The sequence below is a fragment of the Dipodomys ordii genome, unplaced genomic scaffold (assembly GCF_000151885.1).
Source record: "Dipodomys ordii isolate 6190 unplaced genomic scaffold, Dord_2.0 Scaffold12, whole genome shotgun sequence".
NCBI lineage: Eukaryota > Metazoa > Chordata > Mammalia > Rodentia > Heteromyidae > Dipodomys > Dipodomys ordii.
Genome location: NW_012267228.1, coordinates 29288143 through 29305279, shown reverse-complemented (window position 1 = coordinate 29305279; position 17137 = coordinate 29288143). Strand labels below are relative to the sequence as shown.

The following is a 17137-nucleotide window of genomic DNA, read 5'->3' as shown; positions in this document are numbered from 1 at the left end:
TTCAAACCCAACTCCCTTCCCCAAAAGTGCAATTTAATAACTTACAGAGTTAAATAGGAATGGAAGGCAGAGTTGTCCTGTGAAGCTTATTGCATAGAAAGTGGTTAGCTCAGTGTCTCCAATTCATGCTAAGTCAGTGAGGCATCTATTTTTTTTTTTAACAGACCAGCTGTCTAGGTCCAATGAAAACAGTCAAGAAACTCAAAGTCCTTTCACCTTCCTTCTTTTGTCTAGGTTGATTTCCCAAGAAGAATGTTTACAGAAAAGGGTTTCTTTGTAAATGAATATTTTGAAATACTACTTGAGAATGTAGTAATATCTTTCTATAATACATCTAACTTTAACCTTTTCCACTTGATCTACTCCAGGTTCATTCAACAGACATAGACAAAGAATCTGACAATTTAACCTTAATCTTAGATTTAAGTTAGATTTAAGTTCAAAGTGATTAGAACTGGCAGCTATTAAATATGCATCCCAAGGTACAATTTAGAACTGTGATCATATCTGTGTGTATTTAAATATATATGCATATTTATCTAAGAACATATTATTTATAGAAATCAGCAGAAATCCCTGATTTTCTTTTTCTCTCTCCCTTCCTCCCTTTCTTCCTTCCTTCCTTCCTTCCTTCCTTCCTTCTTTCTTTTTTCTCTTTCTTTCTTTCTCTTTCTTTTTTAATTTATTTTTTGTCAGTCATCGAGCTTGAATTCTGGGCCTGGGTGCTGTCCCTGAGCTCTTCAACTCAAGGCTAGTGCTCTACCACCTGAGCCACAGTGCCACTTCTTGTTTTCTGGTGGTTAATTGGAAATAAGAGTCTCATGGACTTTCCTGCCTGGGCTGGCTTAGAACCATGATCCTTAGATCTTAGCCTCTTGAGTAGCTAGGATTACAGGCATGACCCACTAGCATCCAGCTCCCTGATTTTCTTATGAGAAAAATAATCTCTTTACTATCTCTTATACTTATCAAGTTATTCACATATAAATTTATACATTTATATCTATAAACATAAATTATACATATATAGTATATATATTTATACAAAAACTATGCAATGTACATACATAAAGTATATATATACTATTTAAATATATATATAAATATATACATATATTCATAATATAAATCATGTATATATGTATATGTATGCAAAATATTTATATATATGTAAATATATACATATGTCAGCAAAAATGTACTGAATTCTATATGTATTCACATTAAAATATATTCACTTATCTATAATGAGGGCAATCACTGGGCATTAATTATACTTAAGGAAAATATTTTTCTGGTAATTATTACACAGCAGTGTGGTATAGCTAACAATAATGTTCAAAAAGCTTGAAAAATTGGAATGTTCTTATCATAATAAGTAATTTTGATAACACGTTATATGTATACTGGTTTGAACCTTATACAATGAATACACTCAAAAGTCATAAATATGTAAAATGTTGATGCATCATAAGTAATTTTAATTTAAAAAGAAATATACATTTTAATTATCAAACACTAAGCTGTTCAAAATGTTAATGCATATCAGGAAAACATCTAGCACATTTTAAATAATATTAGATTCTTGGTAGTTATGACTAAAAAACTACTTTAGTACACATATCTGTTCCCACATGCTTCAGTTCAAACATACCATGCCCCTTGGAGGAGAGAGGAGCTTATTATTGGAAAGCAGGTGACCATGTGATTGTGAGCTTACAAAAACAGACCTGATACCATTATGGGGAAGGAGAGAAAGGAATGGTGGATTTGGGGCATTTAGGCTACACTATTCAGACACTGCCCACAGAAAACTAAAGCTGCAAGAACTGGCCATGGTAAGTAATACATCTAAATTTGGTAAGTCTATTGAATAATTGGCAAGAATTAGCCTGCTAATCACCTTAATTCCTTTAAATACTCAATTCCTCAATTCTATGACTTATCAATTATAAAATCTGGCTTATACACTTGAAAGCTCAGGTTCCAGGAAGCAAAAATATCGTTCCCAAAGAATCCAAGTAAAGTTAGCAATTCTCAATTCACTGATTCAAATAGCTTTTAAATTAAAACAAGGGCAATAAAATAGAAGAATAAAAGAAAAGAAAAAAAAACACTCTATAACCTTGGTTTTGTTGTACTAAGCAAGCTAGTTCTCTGGGAGATAAAAGCAAATGCAGTGAAATTATCAATCCTATGAAAGCCTTTCATTATTGTTTTAAAAACATCAGATAGACAAAGCCTTGTAAAGTAGGAAGAGGGACACAGGAGCATTCAGGAGCCAGCATTCCTATTTCCCTACCATAGGACCATTACGGCTGAGTGCTATTTAAAGGAAGATCATAAAAGGCATGAAAACTATACCAACTGTGTTACAAATCCCTCAATTCACATCCTTTCTCATCTATTTGCCTAATCAAAAAAAACAAATATGTGTTCATTGACTTTCCGGTGTGATCGCCTCTCAGTACCCAAGGCTATTGGCTGAGGATTACAAGGGCAGTTTACTGTTGATATTATTTTAACTCTTGGTCTAGGATAGCTAAGGACTTTATTTTCCTATGGCTGGGTGATCCAAATCTCTACTCAGTTTGCATTTGGTTTAGCATTCTTCCCAATGAATAGAACTGGAAGCTCATTTGGAGATGAAGTTTGAATTGACTATGATTTGGTCAGGTTTTTTTTTTTTTCCCTGCATTATTTTGGCTGTTACCCTGTGTGTGGAACTATCCATTCACCTAGATGAGACAGAAGGACAATTCAGCACCTCTACTCAGGATGAGGTTCTTGGATGCCTAAGGGACCTGCTCCTGGCAGGTCAACTCAGTGTTAAAGTCTGATCATGTGAGAACAAACCTTTCCATCTCCCCAAGATGTCAGTTTCCTCTCAGGTCCTGCTCTTCATTCCAGGGTACAAGAAGGTGAAAATGAATATATGAGTTGAGGAAACTAGATCACCATGCTAGAAACACTGATTCCAAACCATTTGTCCCAGTCAAAGGCCAGTGATTCAATCTGATACACAGAATTATTCTACTTGTCGAAATTATTTTTTCCTTAAATTTTATATATTTAGTTGGTCGCACTGAGGTTTCAACCCAGAAACTTGCTCATGTTTAGACAAATGCTGTAACTCTTGAGCCCTCCCTCCAACATTTTTAGTGTTATTTTTTCAGATATAATCTCATGTATTTTCCAGGGTCTGTGTAGGTGAGATTATAGAAAAGTACTAACATGTTTGACTTTGAGTATTAAGATAGGGATCTAACACTCAAATATATATGTGTGTGTGTGTGTGTGTGTGTGTGTATGTGTGTATTTCTAGGCTAGCCTTAGATTTTGATCCTCCCAATATCATCCTTCCAAGAAGTTGGGATTATATATATAAGCTACTTGGCCTAGCCTTCAAATTCTTGTTCATACCAAATTTCAGCTGGGAAGGAAGCTAGGGAGAAAGTTGTCTGTAGCATTGTCTTCTTTGTTACTCTCATTGAGTGTCCTGACACAAATCAAAACACTTACATCATCCAGTTGCTAATAATCTAAATCAAATGGTCCGTAGAGGGAAAGTAGAGTCTCTCAGTTATCTCAGCAATGGTCATGATCATTTCTGGTGTCTGGAAAAGGCTAGAGAAGAATCCTTAGGAGTACCAGTGTAAGGGGCTTTCAACTACTTATTGCAAATATCCCCATGTTACCTGCCTCATAGGATGTTAATCATAAGACTTTGTCTAGAAATTGTCATGACAGTCAGCAGCTAGTATTAAAGAACAGGAAAATGTAATTATTTTTTTCCTCGAGAGGAATTTCTAAAGGTTGTAGTCAACATTATCTCTCCAGGGCAAAAGCAGCGTTCTCTGATAAGAAATAATTCATTGGTGGGGCTGGGAAGGTGGCTCAGTGGTAGAGTGCTTGCCTTGCATGCATGAGGCCCTGGGTCCGATTCCTCAGCACCACATAAGCAAAGAGAAAAAAGCCGGAAATGGCACTATGGCTCAAGTGGTAGAGCGCTAGCCTTGAGCTGAAGAGCTGAGGGACAGTGCCCAGGCCCAGAGTTCAGGCCCCATGACCGGACCCCTCCCCCAAAAAAAGGAAAGAATTCATTGGCAATCTATTTAATATGGTATGTTTCAGAATGCATGGGTAATAGAAAAGAAACTCTAGCCTTTTGCTGGATCCCTATCTTTGAAGTTTGAAAAGGGAAGATTTTCTCAGAACTACAAGTGGTCATTATCAGAGGCAAAAACTGACAATGGTGGGAATGATGTCAAACAGCACCAAGTATCCATCATCTCTAGATAGGACAATGTCATTCATGAATCTTCATGTGAGATCAGTGATAAGCATACTCAAAAAGCACTTCGGATTAAAAAAAATCACTGTGAAATTAATATTATTGCTATCTTTAAATCAATGCAGCAAAAAGTACCAATTTTAAGGCCTGTGGAATTTTTTTTTTTTTTTTACATCTTATCTCAGGAAAGGCTGTCAGAAAAGCTTCTACTTTTTTCCAATGAACTGGGTCAGGAACCAGTCAACTAAATGCGAAATCAAGCTCATTATAGATGGAGGACTAAATTATCGGTGCCACTGGGCAATTTTAATCATATCTAGTCTTTGGTTATTTATTTATTTGTTTGTTTGTTTGTTGAGCACCGCTGGAATTTGAATTCAGGGCCTCCTGCTTGCTAGGTAGGCCCTCTACTATTTTTCAGGAAATGTTTCTCATTTTTCCTCAGTGCTGGCCTGGAACTACTTTCTTCTTATCTACAGGTACTCCCCTCCACCCCCCAACCTTCCCCTGTATAGTCTGGATCAAAGGCAGAGCCACTGCACACAGCTTGTTTTGTTGATTTGTTACCTGGAACTTACAGGCCTCCTGAGCTCTACTCAAAAAGCTGAGCTAGGATTACAGGTGTGAGAGACCATGCTTGGCAGCCATCTCCACCTCCACTTAGTTAAGGAAAAAACAATGTGTACTTCATTCCTCTTTTGCAGTTTTAGGACTTCCTGGTAATGAGTGATTCGTATTTCTGTTTTAAAAATAGATGGATGGATAACCTGGATGAAGGAATTAAACTGGATCACAGCCTACTGTGATTTTGCACCCTTCTTCCCTTAGGCCCTAAACAACAATGGCTCCCTTTTCAAAGCCTGCAGCTTCCTCAAAACACTGGAAATGCCAAGGATGGTTAACAGTCAGAGGGTTTATTTGAATTAATTGCTAAAAGCTGAGGCACGTGTTCATTTGTTTAGTCCAATTAAACTTCCATTGTTGGTTTCTATCTTTAGATAAATAGTCCTGACACTAAAAACCATATTTTTTAAAAACATTTTATTAACATCTTTTACAACACACATTTCTTAAAACATGAATTTCATGTTTAGGTATGAATTTTCTTTCTTGTAAAACAATGCCCATTACTTCTGTGAGCATAAAAGCAACATTTCTACTTTTATGCAATGGGCAGTGTGTTGGGTGCTGTCGGCCAGCTCTTTGATCTTTAATAGCATGTGAATAAGGGGATGGAGTCATTGGAGACTGAGACAAATACTCAGGAATGTTCAAGTTCACACAGTAAGTGGATGGCACAGGATATGGTACCAAACTTTCTGTATTCAGACTCTGATATCAACATTAGATCTGTGTTTATTTAGAGATTGACTTTTTTGATGGAAAACAGTGGAAAAAAAGTAAAACTAGTTTCAGTTTGACAAATTAAATTTGCCAAATCAAATCAATGTTTACTAAGAGGCATTTACTTGTAAGGCTCTGGGTTATTCAAGAAATAATTTTACATGTTTATAAATCCAGTCTATTATAGATTGTATATGTATTGGGCCTACCAGGTACAATGCCTTTCATCCAAAGATATCAGAATTTTACTTTTTGCATTTATTTATTTATTTGTTCATTCAGATCTACCTTTCATTTTGCATGTTTGGAACAGCAAAGTAGAAATAAATTTATCTAATTTCTAATTCTACTGAACTTGATGGTAATATCTCCTTAGAACACTCAATATTCCAATATGGATTCTTTTTCTTTCTGTTTTGGATCTTGAATTCAGCACATGGGTGATTTTTTTGAACAAGTCAAACACTCCACCACTTTGAGCCACATCTCTACTTCTGGTTTTGTTTGTCTCTTTGCTTTGTTTTGTATCTTTCTCAGGTAGTTAATTGGAAACAAGAGTCTCATGGCCTTTCTTGCCCAGGCTGACTTTGAACCATGATCCTTAAGGATCTCAGCCTCTCTCTCTCTCTCTCTCTCTTTTTTTTTGGTTGGTCATGGGGCTTGAACTCTGAGCCTGGGTGCTTCCCTGAGCTCTTGAACTCAATGTGAACACTCTACCACTTGAGCCACAGTGCCACTTCCGGTTTTCTGGTGGTTAGTTGGAGATAACAGTCTCACAGACTTTCTTGCCTGGACTTTGAACCGTGATTCTCAGATCTCAGCCTCCGGAGTAGCTAGGATTACAGACATGAGCCACTAGTGCCCTGCAATCTCAGCTTCTTGAGTAAAGTTATTATCACTGGTATAAGCTACCAGCATCTGGCTTCCAATGTGAATATTTTAAAATGTTTTTAACTTTTAAGTTTTTTTTTGTAATGATCATGACTTAAAGTCCCTAGGCAATCCTACTGCTGCTGTCATTAGATGACATTTGGAAAATCCATCACTAATTAAGCAACTATCAATCATCAAAGGAAGTGAAATGAATCAAGAACTGTAGAGAGGACAGTGTTGCTCTCGTCAGGAGGCAGAAAATCCCCAGCACTGCTAGTACCATTACATTCTAGTGCGTAGGAAGTGTGAGTTCTGACTTGCATTGCTTTGGTGAACATTTTTACAAACTTTATAACAGCAGCAAAGAATTTCTGATTTCAATTTCCTCAAGAACACTCCCTGTGGAGTTGACACGGGTTCTGTTTAGTCTCTGCCTCACTGTGATTGTTTCCTCTGGCAAGTTTTGCTTCAAACAGCCCAAACTTGATATTTTCTTTTCACCCTGAAACATGTAGCACTTGGAGAAAAAAAAAAATGTAATAGCAGTTGCTAATGGAATTGTAGTAATTATGGAATCTGGAAAGTGATTTGCTTTAGAAGGAAGAAAAATCAAATAGACACTAGTAGATGATTGTAAGCAAAGAGCCACACATAACCTGTTTTACAAGTCCTGTCATTTTCAACCCTTATTATATCCTAGGACCTGTGGTAGATGTCTTTACCTATTACTTCAGTAAATGCTGAAGATATCCTTGATTTCAATTTACAAGTGAGAAACAGGCTTAATGAGATCATTTTACTCCAGGTAAATCACCTTATTACGCAGCTAAGAAGCATTAGAAACCAGAGATGTCTGATTTCAAAGCCCTTTTTATTGGATAATATTGTTCCTTTGCTCCCTCTCACATGCCTTCTAAGTTCTGACTTCCACCAAACGGAAAATGCAACGGATGCCAGGGGAGCCCACCGTGATGAAGCACCTACTCTATACCAAGCTCCTCACAATCAGTATGTCTCATAAGAAGAACTCGGCCTTATTTTAGAAAACTGCATATGTAGCCTTGAGAGGCCAAGGCACTGATTCTTGGTAACAGCACCCCCACCAGGCAGGATGTCAAGATGCAGTCCAACTGCCACTGGTCTCATTGGCTTATTCTTCACATTGTTCTTCATGACTTCAGCCCAATGTCTTTATGTCTTCATCTCTCTGTACTTCTTTTCTCCTCCCCCACCTCCAAGCAAGACTGCACTCTACTCATACCAAAGCAAGAAATTGCATCCGAGGAAGGGACCTATTTTTATTTTTTAGAATCAAATAGCCAAGAGGCAGCAGACATAGAATTATAGAACCAGAAGAGATGCTGTTACAGCCCCAGGCAGAACAGAGTCTTCATGCTAAATTTGCAGAGCCCTCACCAAAATTCAGCGTGTGACATATGAGATATCTATGCTGTGATGCACACACTAAAAACGTCACAAAATGAGGTGACAAAACACAAAAATTAAAGCAAAACTAAAATGAAAATAGAGCAAGTAGCCAATGGGATCCATCCTTGCTATGAGTCAGGTCCAGGAAATGATGAACGGGAGCCTTCATTTTGAGACAGCATTTCGGGTCCCACTGAGTTCTGAGAATCCCAGCTCTATCTGGAAATCCAGAATTACAGGCCAAAGTTAAATTTTTTTTTGGATGAATTCATCATGCTCTCACCTTTTTGTAAATTTCAGCCCAAAATATAGAGATTCTTGACTTAGCATGAGTCACCTGTATATCTTGACTTGTACAGGTAATTTCATCAGTATGATTCTGCTCAAACAGAGCCTGAATTCACTCACTGATATAAGATGAAACTGAAATTGCCTCAGAGTTTGATTGTTTGTTTGTTTCTGTAAATTTGCTCATAGTTTTACCATTTCTTTCTCTTTGAATGTCGAGAACAGCACAGGCCCAAGTAAAAGTCTAAGAGAAAAATTTAGCAACAAGAGTAAAGTTTTCTGGTAAATGAACACTCTTCTGGTGTATGGCTAACCATATAAATTGAATTAGTCAAAACAAAATTCCAATAACAACGATAATCAGTAACTAAAACTACTATGAAAAATTGCTTGTATATACCTAGCTTTGAATTTATACAATCCTGTTAGTTCTTGATGAGTTACTGATGGAAATTGAGGACCTATGAGATGAAAGATTTTGTAACAGCTAATTGAACTATGGAGTAAAATATAGTTTGACTGATTTCTGGCTTCTTGTAAAATCATCTTCTCTCTAGGGGCCCCAAAAGTAAAAGACAAGAGTCCAGAATACTTCTCCCTTTTCCAATATTCACAGTATTTATTAGCAATGAATCGTATTTCCTGTTGGCTTCAGAATCCTATTTAGCATTCCAGTATCATAATCCAGTTGATCAGTTGCCAATGCTCAAAATAAACAACAAATGGGCCAACTATGATAACATTAGGACATCCCACCCTCAGTTCTTAGGATGATCCATCAGCCCAGAAGACTTAAAGAAGTCATCTGTAAGCTTTGGAAGACAGGCAGTGTCTTAATAATGATGTCAATACAACAAAACATTAGGCATAGATTTCAGCTACACTCGCCTTGGAATCTCATGAGAAGATGAAGAAGGGTATCTGTTGTTTCTGCTCAAGTTTTTCCAGATTATGAGACTAACTTGAGATCTGCATTTGCTTTAAGTAAATAGGAGACTTTCATTCCACCACTTGGTGCAAGAGCTAGTAAACATTTTTTTTTCCTGATAATTCCTCATGCTTCAAACATAATGGAACATTTTTGAGACTTCACAGGTCTCTTGTAGCTCTTCTTACTGATATGTCTAAGACAGTATAAGAATGTGCAGTGACCTAATCACTGTAAACCCAAAAGAGCTCCGTGAAAAACAAAACAACTACTGGCCCTAAAAGAAGCCTTGAGAAGGGGCTGTAATCATAGCCTCAGAGAATTTGAGTTAGTCCTTTCAAATTCCAGAGGCTGTTTGCCTTACATTATAAAGATTAGTTTGTGCTTTTACAAGGACATTAATCCCAAAGGAAGAACAAAACAGAATGAGTCAAATTGCTTTGAGCAGGAATGCCTGCTGAGAGAGAAAAGAAATTCTACAGAAACTTGTCCTCTGAAATTGGCCCTGCATTTTCCTGAATGATTCTGCTCTGTCCTGCATATAGTTTTCAAACATCATTATGCCTTCCCAGTTCTACATATCTGTCTTCCATATCATCAATGTCATTATGACCAGTTCTTACCCATTCATACTGTCTACTGTCCGAGAAAGCAGAGATAAGGAAATGTTCTTCCCAAACCTTGACAATGTGGGAACTTCACTATCCCTGTCTCTTACTCCCAAGGTTCAGAAACAAAGTCTGTTGTCTCCTGGTCTCTTTAGAACTGTAGTCACCTTTCTCTTTTCCAAATTCCACTCAATATTTTAAGTGGTGAAAAGTACAGGCATTATCATGACAAGGCTATATCCAGATTCTAGAGTTGTTCCATGGCTTAAGGAGCTTAACAGCCTTTGAACAGTTTTGTTCTTCCTTTGGGATTACTTTCTCCTACCAAATAAGAATAAAGTCAGATTCCTTTAAAGCTTTCAGGGAGAAATACTTAATAGAGTAAATGAAGTTGTACTATACTGTTTTATCGTCTCCTTCTGTCAACATTATTTTACTCCAGATAAATCATCCTTGTTGAAGGGTAGAGCTAAGAAGAGCTAGGAACCAGAAGAGTCTGATTCCAAAGTCCATATTCTTGCATGACATTTCACCTTGCTCCCTTTCCAACACCTATAAAATAAATGGAATATGTTTTATTAACACTGCTGTTTATATCACTAGTCAGTACATCTCTTAACATCTTTATTCTTTGTTTAGGCATGAGTCATATGGTGTGGCTTCACCTTGCAAGGGAGAATTCAAGCCTGATATGTTTCTATAGTACCCAGTGCCATTCTTGCCAAATTATGTATGCATTCATATCCTTACACACCCGTACTCTGAATAAGTAAGTGAATAAGTGAATGAACAAATAATGAAAACAACATGCTTGCTTTGAAAGGTAATCAAGACAGAAGAAATGGGACACTAGCTTCATTAGTACTTTTTTTCTTTATGTGTATATATATATATGTATATATATATATGAAAGATACTGTACAGAGGGTTTACAGTTGCATGAATAAGGTATTGAGTACATTTCCTATAGAGCATTGTTACTCCTCCTTTGTTTTTCCCCTATCATCCCTTCCCTCCCACCTCACAACTTGTCCCTCTCTCCCTCCCCCACCCCCAGCCCCAAGTTGTAAAGTTTGTTTTCAACATAGTGTCATGTATATCGCATTCTGACAATGGGTCAATCCTTGTTTCAGCATTTTGTTATTTCCTTTCCCCTCCCCAATTAGAAAATTAGAAAAGTGTATGTACAAGATGCAGGGCACTGGAACCAAATACAGTGACAACAGGGGTTATATCATGGGGGAAGAACATACAAAAGAAACAAAAAAGATCACATAGTACATTAAAAACAACAGTGACAAAGATAAAACCTCTTATGTCCCTATCTTGGGGTTCATTTCGCTTAGCATCATCTTATATGGTCATTTGTATGTAACTTTTGACCTTTTCTGCTTGTCTGGTAAGATTATCATAAATGTATACTAGTTATTGCAAATAAGGGAAGCCATGGGACCTATGTTTCTTTGGGTGTTGCTTACTTCACTTAATATAATTTTTTCCATCTTTCCATTTCCTAACAAATGAGGTGATGTCATTCTTCTGATGGAGACATAGAATTCCATTGTGTATTCCTTATTCCAAATATGAACTATTCAGCCGGGAATTGGTGGCTCACATCTGAAATCCTAGCTATTCTGAAGGCTGAGATCTGAGGATTGTCATTCAAAGCCAGTTTGAGCATAGAAATCTAACAGATTTTCATCTCCAATTAACCATCAAAAAGCTGGAAGTGAAGAGTGACTCAAGGGTAAGAGCAACCAGCCTTGAGTAGAAAAGCTGAAGAAGAGAAAATGGCATTGTGGTTCAAAGTGGTAAAGCCCTATCCTTGAGTGAAAAAGCTCAGGGGCAGCACCCAGGACCAGAGTTCAAGCCCCAGAACCAACAACAAAAAAGCCAAAAAGCTACGAAAGAGTGTGAAGCCCAATATTGGAACACACGCACACACACATAACATGAATATGACATACTCATTGATTTCTGAGTTCAGTGTATGAGTATTGTGAAATGGTAGTTATAAAAAGCAATACTGAGGACAAAGGGATTTTTAAAACATTAAGGGAAGTAAATCCTTAAGTTGGGGAAGTGATCCTATTCTTATCAACCACCACCAAATCCAGATAATACTCTGACCTAAATAGAAAGGTTACTAATCAGCCCATGAACAGCAGGAAAAACACCTTCAAAACATCCTGTAGGGAAGTATCCGTCTTACATGAGTCAATGAAAACCTATAGAAAGTCTCTTTATTAAGTTGGAGGGTAAACAAAATACTGAGTTAGAAACCACCTCAATGCCTGACATTGGGTAGCTCATCAAAACATGATTGTTGATTTGGTATCTGGGAATGAAAGAGTTAAAGCCATTTTTGGTCACCCTGGCGACACACTGGTTCACACCTTCGCCATAGCTTTGATTTCCATTTCTAACCTACCCTCTCACGTTTTCTCTCCTAACTGCTCCTCAGTTTTTTTTTCCCTCTTAAGATATGCTTCTCATTTCCTGCACTGTTTCTCACAAACATTCATCAAACCTTTATTGGTTCTCCACTTTCTTGAATTCACTGTTTTAATAAAAGTAAATATGATTCCCTGCCATTTAAATAAAGAAGGAATTTTCTTTTACTCCTTTCCATTTTCTCCTCTGCAATCATAGTTTCCTTTGTTTCATGAAATAAACCCTTTTCTGAAACACTTAGTAAAAACAAATGTAACTGGCTTATATTAGCCTATACTAACACATGGACATTGGTTGGATTCATTTTTTTCCTTCATAATTTCAAGTAGTTTGAAACCACTAGATTGAGCAAAGATCCCATGTGATGTTTGAAAGTAGAAGATATTAATACTTTTTTAAAACCGAAGGATAATGCATTCTGCTATTCACATCAGAATGAGGACATTTAAATTTATAAGTAATATTCTTGTCCAAGTATTCCAGCTACTGTGACTTGATAGCACATTGGCTTGATCATAATTGCACATGGCAGTCTTGCCTGTAGTTATGGGATTTAATTAGCCCAGCTAAAAAAAATTAACTGATTTTTTTTTCAAATATATAGTCAAAGCATGAGTGTGACACAGCTTGACACAGGAATATCCATCTTGCCTTTATGTGCACCATCATGCTTGTATCTCATGATTTTCTACAGTGTACTGTGGTCCTTTTATCTGCATACATAGTGTGAGATAGCTAGCCTTTCAGTCTCACTGCCACAAAGCCAGGAAGATATTTCGTTCAAACTTTTAAATATTTTTAATCATTTTCTTTGACTTTAAATTATCCTTGACTCACTTTCATTTAGCTAGTCTGCATTGGGTCTCCAAAGACTGATACAATTCCAGTTGTAGACGTGAGCACAGAAGAACAGTTTCAAGGCACTTAGACCCCCTAATATATTTCAGAATTTTCTACTCTGGAAAGATATTAGAAGCTCTTCATGATAACAGAAAAGTATGGTAAAGTAAAACAAAACAAAGAGTCTCGTCATGTTGGATTTTTTGCTTTAAATGAGTCATATATTCAGAATGCTGATGTAAATATACCTTCGAAGTGAAAACAGTTTGGGCACAGGAGATGCAAATTTGATTGGCATGGAGCAAATTATATCATTCATTATGTTTCTGGAAAGGTAAAGGCTGTACAATTGGTAAATTAAAAGTGATTATTTCCATAATGAGATATTTCAAATAAGCAGGCTTTAATCTGCTGAAAGAAATGGCAAGGTATTCCTCAAGGGACAAGCTCAAGAAAGCTGGCGGTCCTCCAAAGGAATGCTAGGACTAAGAACAAATATACAAAACAACAGATCTTAATATACGTAGAACACAGAACACATACACACAGTTGAAGAAGAATCTAGACTAAGAACAATAAAACTTATACAAAAAAATTGAAAGAACCTTCCAAATCACACATGTTTTTAGTGTCTTAAATTAGGAAATGCCAAGATATCAAGGTATCAAATTAAAAAGGAGAGACAAAGTGGAGTTTATTAATTGATTTTAAGTGACTGATGGATTGACTTAATGTTTCTTGGCCAGGTATTAAAACCACAGGCAGAAATAAGAACAGGAATGTCACCTTGAGTTGTAGCATCAGCCAATGGAAAGAAAACATCAGAAAATTTTGAAAACATCTATCATATAAAATTGTTCCTGTCATTGAGAACGGCCTCAGAAAGTACGAATTAGCCACAGAAAATCTAACAGTCTCACTGTTGGCATTATTTTGGGCTGCAAATATAAAATAAGGAATGCAATGGAATCTTAGTGACTTTCAAGCAAAAGTAAGGTTTGGGAAGTATACTGTCCCTGAAATACTAATAAAATAAAATGTGGCACTGGATGTCTATGAGGACTATGAATCCTCTTTTATAGTGTGGCTTATGTCGAAGTCACAAAAGACTGGCTAAGTATGCTCAGAATCTAATCAATTACAAAAGATTGACATGTTTGAAAGATTTCCAAAGCAGAAAAGCAGAAATAATCGAAGGTTAGGCATACAGGAAAAAGAAAGGAATGGGAGAATATTATAGTTGCTGCCAGATGTGAAAGAAAGGTCACACATTGATGTCCTCCAATGGGAATGCAACAAAAGTGCAATTGACAGAACCCTTTTTAAGAACTTTAATAAGCCTAGATTTATAAAAAAAAAAAAAAAGTTCAAAACTTCCCCTCAACAGTTAAGTATGACAAAAATCACATTAATTTAAAAGCATTCCATGTTCTGACATTTAAAAAGTCTTCTGACATGGCAGCTCCAGAGTTTGATTTTTCTAATGTTCTTATAAAGGTCGTGTTTATGGTGTAATAAGCACCCATTTGGAAGATTATTCATCAGAGAAAAGTTAGGTTGCAAACTGAGCCCTGAAGAATTTTCCATTTTTATTTTGAACATATTAACTACTTAAGCATGTCACATTTTATGGGCCTCCATGGAAAAAAAATGATTAATTCAGTTCAAAGGGATGTCTTCACTTTAAATGATGCTGAAGTCTCGCTCAGCAAAATAAATGACAGGGATATGTTCTGCTAGTTCAGTAAATCTATGTGGCAATTTAGAAAAATTCTAGTTTTTAGGCGACTACCAGTTAGTAAGGGTCCATGGGCTTTGTTAAGAACCCAGTAGGCATTGCTTTTCTAATTTACATGTTTTAGAAGGAATGTGTGCTTGATGCTAAGGAAAGCTACAAAGCCTGGTTTTACTGGAGTTAAGCTTCATTATTTCAAACATCCACCTTCATATTTTGTCTCATCAAGAGAGATAGTGGATTGCTTTTGGTTGCATGTAGGAAAAAGACTTCTAACATTTTAATATTGTTCCAGCCATGCTCCATAGAGGACGATTTCTGAAGTTTTGGTGGTTCCTGGCTATTTGGAAAACAAATTTTCCTTAGTGATAAGATTTCACTCTATATTTGAAATGTAAGCAAAGTTCCCAAATGTTTAATCTTAACAAAAAAACAGTATAGTATACTTTGTTCATAAAAGGCAGAAAAGTAGCAGACATCAGTACATGATTTATGGAACTGTAACTTCTTTGAAAATGTGACAATAATAATTTTTTTTAAAAAGGTGGACAAAAAGATAGCAGAAGTAGACATGTTAGCATTTGATTTTCCAATTTCTGGACCTCTGTTTTTCCTGTAAGCTTCTATAACCCTCTCTCTGGTGAACCGGTCAAACCAAATAGGCCAGCTGGTACATGTAGCCTTGCTCCAACAAGAGGAAGTGTTTAGTGCCAAAATGCTACTTTACCTGAGGGTGCCCCAGCCAAGTTTCATAGGCTGTGAATACCATGCATTCTAAAAAGACACAATGCAAATCCACTAGAAAATGGCATCAGGAAAGGGGTATCATCTAATTACTGACAACATGAGATTTCTGAGTCTTATACAGCAGTACTTGTACCTTTCCTAATTTAGAAATGAAATACACTGCATATGACTGATTGGATACAAGGAGGTTTGGGCCAAGAAACACAATCAAGCAATAAGCCAGGCATGAAAGTAGACAGGTGAATTCCCCAAGGCCCTCATCATTCCTTGGCAGAGACAATCAGAGCAGAGAGAATGGGTCAACCAATGAAAGAGACAGAAATGGTGAATGCTAAGGAAAGGGAGTCTTTGGCATCCACTCAGGTGTCTAGCTTGGCTTTGCCAAAAGATAAGAGAGAAAAGACACATTGAAACATTCCAACATTTAGTGAGACCTGCAAGATAGAAAATAGGGAGGGAAAAAAGGAAATAGTAACACAACAAAAATTAAGAAACGTCTTTAAAATGTGAGATAAGTTAGTACTTACAAATAATAATGCAGAGACATGTGTTTTGAATTTGTAAGTGTCTAACTTATTTAACTGGCATAATAATACTGGTGTTAGATTACTATTATTAATAGTAGTAAATTAGCATTAAATGTTATTGGCTTGGGATTTTAAGTTTGCGATACATTTTTGGAAAGTACAGATTAGCTGTAGGTACAAGAAGGTTTAAGCACTTTACTTAGAAATCCCTTACGGCTTCAAACCATGGAACTGAATATACTAATCATTTGTAGCTGTTAATATTAGGTGGAGAACAGAGGAACAGAAAGGTACAAAGCTTAGGTACATCTGATCAGTCAAAATAATATTTATCGAAATGCACTCCAGGAAATGGAAACAGATTTTTTTCTCTTTTCTTTCTGTTTTGGTTTTCTTTTCTGTCTTGTTTGTTTATGTATCTTAAGGAGTGTAGGGGAAGCACCGAAGTGGAGGGACAAAGGGGTACACAAGTACAGCAATAGTACTCCCTGGACACTATGTTGCAAGAGAACTGTGCAACTTGTGGAATGGATCCTAGTGAAAAACTGGGAGAGAGGAAAGCAAGGGGAATGTATTCTTTGCCTGCCTTAGGCAGCTTAAACCCTCTATGTTTAGCATTTTTAATAAAAAGTTTTCAAAAGTATATGAAAAGAACAGTGGGGTGGGGAAGGGAGGGTCTAGCCTGCAAGTCATATAAGAGCCTGCTCCCTGTTAGAAGCTCATGGCTGGTCTGACTATATTGATAACTTTGTATTGGCAGCAAATGATTTTATAAATAGCCAAATGCCTTTTGGCAGAAATGAGATTCTCCATCCCCAATGGAGCTCCTTTGGCCAATTGTAAAATAACATGAGCCACTGTGGTGTCATATATGTAATTTTTTTCATATATATAATTTTTAATTTTTAGAAGCCATGCCAAAAAAATAAAGAGATAAAATTCATATAATAATAGATTTTTATTCAGCACAACATACACAAAAATGTGTTGCTTTCTTTTTTATTTTACTATGCATTTGAGGGGGCAAACATACTAAATTTAAAAATTATTATCACTTGAAATTGCTTGTTG

General features: G+C 36.5%; 1 protein-coding gene across 1 annotated transcript in view; it reads right to left on the bottom strand.

The window, feature by feature from the left end:
• Znf385d (zinc finger protein 385D) overlaps positions 1-17137 on the bottom strand; it is a 680575-nt gene that overhangs the window by 266110 nt on the left and 397328 nt on the right.